Source organism: Neophocaena asiaeorientalis, unplaced genomic scaffold (genome assembly GCF_003031525.2).
Source record: "Neophocaena asiaeorientalis asiaeorientalis breed wild unplaced genomic scaffold, Neophocaena_asiaeorientalis_V1.1 scaffold204, whole genome shotgun sequence".
Classification (NCBI taxonomy): Eukaryota; Metazoa; Chordata; class Mammalia; order Artiodactyla; family Phocoenidae; genus Neophocaena; species Neophocaena asiaeorientalis.
In genome coordinates this window covers 7,298,158-7,304,157 of record NW_020173922.1, presented here as the reverse complement: position 1 = coordinate 7,304,157, position 6,000 = coordinate 7,298,158, and the positions used below count along the sequence as shown (strand labels likewise).

The 6,000-nt window shown below is 47.3% G+C and overlaps 1 protein-coding gene across 2 annotated transcripts in view; it reads left to right on the top strand.

Moving 5' to 3' along the window:
* Positions 1-728: 728 nt before the first annotated feature.
* The window catches only part of FGF1 (fibroblast growth factor 1), a 101,950-nt gene continuing 96,678 nt past the window's right edge, over positions 729-6,000 (top strand). For both annotated transcript variants that reach the window (XM_024752435.1, XM_024752436.1), the window contains exon 1: positions 729-1,072. The gene's annotated coding sequence lies outside the window, so the exon portion shown is untranslated. The remainder of the gene's footprint in view (positions 1,073-6,000) is intronic.

The window sequence follows — 6,000 nt, the reverse complement described above, 5'->3', positions numbered from 1 at the left end:
GAAGAGCTCAGCATGAAAATGGCATTTAGCAAGGGCTCAAGAAATGACAGTGGTGATGGCGAAGATGATATGGAATTGGCATCTTGTCAGGCATGAGGGTTTCAAAGCTTCCCATTCAGTTCTGAAGAGGAAGAACCAGAGGCAAAAACCCAAGCTTTTTAAATATGTTCAGTTTTACAAGTCTAGGAATTAGAAGCGGAAACAGCCAGGGGAATCAGTGTGATTCAGTGGAAGAGCCTCACTCCTCCACATTGCTCACAAGTGCCTTCCAGGGGTGGGGTCCCACCCAGTGCTGGTAAGAGGGTCTCTGTGTCTACAGCAGTGTGCAGATGACGGCCAGATGCGTGTTGACTGTAGGACATGCCCACCAGCCTCAGATATAAAAGCAGTGACTTTGTTCATTAGATATTCTGTGAAATCTCAAAGGGTGGGGATGAACTGGTTAAAATACAGTTAGTAATTTGGACTAATAGCTCAGATATATTAAAAGTAAGGTTCAGAGCAAGCCCCCCTCCCCGCCTTCTGCCTTATACGTGGAAAGGTAACAGGGACATAGTTCAGAGAGAGGCATGGAGACAAGTTGGATGAGATAACTGCCCTTTCACCTGGCAGCTGTCCAGCCCCCAAATAGCTTTTGTGTTTGGTCCAAAAATAAGATCACATGAGAGGGGGAGAAATAAATACACAAGTGCTTGTCCTTGGGCTTTCTGCGGGTACACCAGCCGCACTGGTAGGGACCCCATGAGGGTGGCCTGACGACGCACTCCCCAGGCTCCCCAAGGCTGCGGAGCCCACCTGCATCAGGGCGGGTGTGGTGTGTGGTGTGCACACGGCCCTTCTCTGGGGGCTCCCTGAGCTCCATACACATCAGAGAGGGAGCAGGAGAGAGAGAACAAGCAGCTCCAACAGCCTGGACTCCAGGGGAATAAGGGCATTGCCTCCTTTGGTGAAGGCCACGCCCTTCCTCCCGCAGTGGCCTGCCTGCAGCGGTCCTGGTAGGACAGTGTGGATGCCATAGGCTACGCAGCTGCCATCACCCAGAAAGAAAGTGCCCCAGAACCAAAGTACAGAGGTGAGTGCATCCGTTTCTCCAAGGGGCTCCGATTGCTGTGGACTTTCCGCTTGGCTTCAGGCTTGTGCTCTGCATGAACGCTCTCCCCACCCCCCGCCCGCCGCTTCTCCCTGATCTGAGTCGGTGGCAGGCTTGAGGCTGTGTGATGGATGCTAGACTAAAGCATTCCTGTACTCCCTTCTCTCATTCGGAGGCCAGCTTGCTTCCAGAAAGAACTGGGTGAGTCGAATTCTTAGCAGGGAAGCAGGAAAGGGTTTCTACAAAGTGAATTATCTTTGCTGAGATCCAAGAAGACATTTCCCAGAAAATCATTAGACAAATCCCACTGCAGTAATGCTAATGCTTAGTTTTTTAAAAGCTCTGCATCGAATAGGAAATAAATAAAAGGATGCCAGCCGATTCCCTGTAATTGGGCAAAAGGGAGGAAACACAAACGGCATCTGTAGAGATTCCTTTCCCCCCTTCCCCATCTCTCCCTGATGACTTTAGGACCCCGCAAAATATACTTAACAGATCTAAGAACTCTCTTCTTTGGTTGAGAACAAGAGGAATAAAATCAAGGGTTTGGGGAGAATTGCTCTGTAAGCAGAGTCAAGGGGCAAAGAAGAACGACATTTTGCAGAGTTTTGGGTTCTCCTTCTAACATCTCCGCCACCCGAGCACGTGACATGTACCTGTGCCTATTGAGGGTATGGATAGGTGTCTCCATCGCTTGCACACGCGTACCGTTATTCCTTGACACACACCACCCCTTGGCTCAGGACCACAGATATCTATGCTAAGAGTAAAGCCAACAACATTGCTGGGAACAAGATAACTCCTTGAATAAGTCAAGATTCTTCTAGTGACAATGGACTGAAATCCAGTTTGAAGAGACTTAGACCAAAAAAGGGAAAAATGTTTTCCTCATGTAACTGAAACAGCCAGGGTTTTGATATGGTGGGATCCAGGTGCCCAGATGATATTATCCTGAATCTGTCTCTCTCCATTTCTTGCTTTGCATCCCTGTGTCATTCTACTCCCAGGAAGACTCACTCATCCTGGTGGTAAGGTGGCTGCCAGCAGCTGGGGGCTGACATCCTACTGGCCCAGCCAACCTACAAGAATAGGTGTTTCCCTTTCCCAACAGTTCTAGCTAGAGTCTCAGGGTCACAATTCACTGAACCAATGTGGGTATTGTGCCATCCCTGCCATGGGGGTGTAGTCATCCCCACTCAAAACCACATGGCCTGAAAGCAATGAAAGGCTGGGTCCCCAAAGACAATCAAGGGGGCTGCATGCAGGATGGCCAAGGTCATTGGTTGGCACTTTGTACGGCATTTTTTGTGATCGTCTAGATTAAGAGCCAGAGCTCCTCCAACATAACCCCGCCTCTTTCCTCCCTCTTATAGTCCACAAAAATATACGCGTGACAGAAAGTCTCATAGAAAGGATAATCATTAGTAGAACAGGTGACTAAAAGACCCCATGGTACGTCATCCCTAGAGACCTGAGAGTGGGAAAGACACCAGAAGGCTTGTCTCTGGCTCAGACTACCCACCATGCCCAGACCCACTGGGCCCCCAACCTGCTTCTGCTCCCACGGGTCTCCCCTTCCCTTCATCCCACCTTTGCCCACTTCTTCCTCCCTCTTCTCTGCTAATGTGAACCCATCTTGCCTTTCAAGGGCCAGACTCCGTGCTGCCTCCCCTCCGAGGCCGCATCTGGCCCACCCAGCCTTTTCTGTTCTCTCCCTCTCCACACTGGGACAGCGTTGCCCCTCGGCATTGCAGTCCACTGTTTACCTGTTCTTTAAGAACTGCATGTATCTTAGTTTCTCTCCCAGCTTGAATTTTACATTCCTGGGGAAAACTAAGTTTCATCCCCAGCCCTCCCTGTGGTGTCTAACACACATTAGGTGCTTCCAACCAATAAAAATAGATAAAAATAAAAACAGCCTCCCTAAATAGCTTAGAGAGGATGGCTAGATTACTTGAGATCCTTAATTCTGACTACTATGACAAACACCGATGGAGCTCCGAATGTATACTGGAGCCCCTGACAGGCATCATCTCAGGTAATCCTCACAGGGACCCTATGAGGTAAATACCACTATTATCCCCATTTAACAGATGGGGAAACTGAGTCTCAGAGAACTCAGTCACTTGTCCTAGATCAGAGAGCTAGTAAGTGGCAGCCTGGGAGTCAGAACCCAGGCAAGCCTACCATCTCCTTTCCTATTAGATTCCTCAGTTACATGTTTATCAGCGGTACTTCCTGCTGCCTGATGTGAAAGAGCGAGGGGCACAGGTGATGGTCAGAGAGCAGGAGAAAGTTCAGGTATTTCAGGCCCCTCTTCTGCCTCCGGGGCTCCCAGTGCCTCTACAGGGGGTTCGCCCAGCGATGAGGGGTCACACCCCTACCCCAGAGCCAACAAGAAGGTCAGGGGCAGAGGAATTTCACAAAAGGAGGTACCTCTGGGGCTCTGCAGAGAGCTAGGTGCTTTTGGATTAGATGAGTTCTTCGATTAGAATGGTCTTTGGGGAAACGTTAGCTGGAGGGTGGGCTTTAGAATTTGTCTGTCCGTCCGGCTGCCCATCACCAGGCATGGCCTTGTCCTTTTCTCCTGCCCCCTGAACAGGGTGACCAGGCCAGAGGCCTCACTCAGAGGGCAGCTTGCAGGATTTGGAAAGCAACCAAATTCAGCAAATTCAGATCTCCAAGGAAACCCAAATCTTAAGTAAACGGTACTTTGTGTTTTATAACGTCTGTGCCTCTGCATCCAGCCACTGGCCTCTTGGTTGATGCCATCACCTGTGGTACTGGGAGCCCTTGGTCTGAGGGTATCTTGTTTCTCTCATGCACGTGAACCTGCTCTTGTGGGTTAGCACCTTCTCGAGAGCAGATCCTATTGGGTTTATGCCATGAATCCTCACAGTATCCCTGAGAGGCTCAGAGAGCTGGCATCCCCACGAGTGAGGCACAGTGAGATGAAAGCACATTCCCAAATACACAGAAGCAGGGAGGGGCCGGGACTCCGGGAAGCGGGCCTCTGAGGTCCAAGCCTGCTTGCTTCCCCAGGCGGTCATGATAGAACAAAGCTAAAACCCAAAGAATTAAATAGGCTAAGTAATAGGCTTTGGGTAAATATTTAAGAGAAAAACTGCCACTAGATCCAAGAGAAATAAAAACAAATATTCACACAAAAACTTGTATACAACACGAATGTTCCAGCACCATTACTCATGATATCTAAACAGAGGAAATAAGCCAAATGTCCATTAACTGATGAACAAATAAAAGATGGCATATCCATACAGTGAAATATTATTCAGCAATAAAAAGGGATGACGTTCTGATAAATATGGATCGAACTACAATGTGGATGAACCTTGAAGACATTATGCTTTATAAGGAAAAGAAACCCATGCTGTATGATCCCATGTATATAAAATGGCCAGAACAGGCGAAGCTACAGAGACAGAAAGTAGACTGGTGGTTGTGTAGGCCTGGCGGGAGGGCAGGGATGAGGAATGATTACTAATGGGTATGGGGTTTCTTCTGGGGATGACCAAAAAAAGTTCTAAATTAGACAGTGGTGATGGTTGCATAACTTTGTGAACGTACTAAGACCGCTTAATTGTATACTTGAAATAGGCAAACTCCATGGTATGTGAATTACATCTCAATAAAATTGCTCAGAAAACCCCCAAACCATGGCTAATGAACCCAGTGACAGGGCTTTGCTGAAGGATGTGGTCTTACCCCGTCTGCTCTGATAAGCTTATGTCTCATCCCACCACGCTTGGCCACAGGCCACCCAGACAATTCAAGTGGAAAGAATATAGACGGAAAAGATAGGCTCCATAGATTTCTCCCCAGAGTCTAAACTGGAGGATCTTTTTTCTTCTTTCTTGTACAGATCATTTAAAATTTTATGGAATCAATCTCACTATTCTGTTTTTGTTTCTGGGTTTCAAATCATGCTTCAAAAAGCATTCCCCATCCTAAGACGGTAAATCTCATTACCTAATGCTTTCCTCTAATGCTCTTCTCTAATGTTGTCCTCTAAGGTTTGTCTTATTACATTTAAACCTCTTATTTAATTGGGAATTTAAAAACAAACTGGGGATCCAGGTTGTTTTTGTTTGTTTTGCCAAATAGATAGCCAATGATTAGATCAGGAGTTTTAAAATTTGAGATTAAAATGGACTTGGGGCATCTTGTAACTTCCTGAAACTCAGTATGAAAAAGTATGTGTGTGTGTGTGTGTGTGTGTGTGTGTGTGTGTGTGTGTGTGTTGTATACATTCCAACACACCAAGGCAAGTCAACAGGACAGTTGTTAAACAATTACAGGGGAGGCCTGAGTGATTCCCCATAGGGAAAGTTCTCTGTCACATATGAAGGGAGAATCCCACCCCCTTTGGCTTTGACGTGTTACTGAGGCAGAGAACGAGGGGTGCCTCTCACTGGCTCCCCTGGGCCTATAACACTTTAGGTTTCTATCATTGGCTGACAAACCAATGGAGCTGATACATCATTTTAGCTGACAGAACTTGGGGCCCTCCTGTCACAAAGAATTGGAGGAGGTTTCCTGTCCAATAAATATAAATAAACGATATAGTGAAAATAAAACTGCCATTCCAAAGAAAATAGCAGATCCTTCCGTGCAGACTCGTGTGTTCACATAATAAACGTATAAGCAACTCACTGTGTGCCAGGCACTGTCTAGACTGGTGGTTCTCAAAGTCTGGTCCATGGACCAGCAGCATCCGTATCACCTGGGAACTTGTTAGACATGCAAATTCCCAGGCCCGCTCCAGACCTACTGAATGAGAAACTCTGGAGCTGGGGTACAGTCATCTGCGATTCTGATGCACATTCAAGTTTGAGAACCATTGGCCCAAGTACTGGGAATATAAGGGTGAAAAGACAGATAAAATCCCT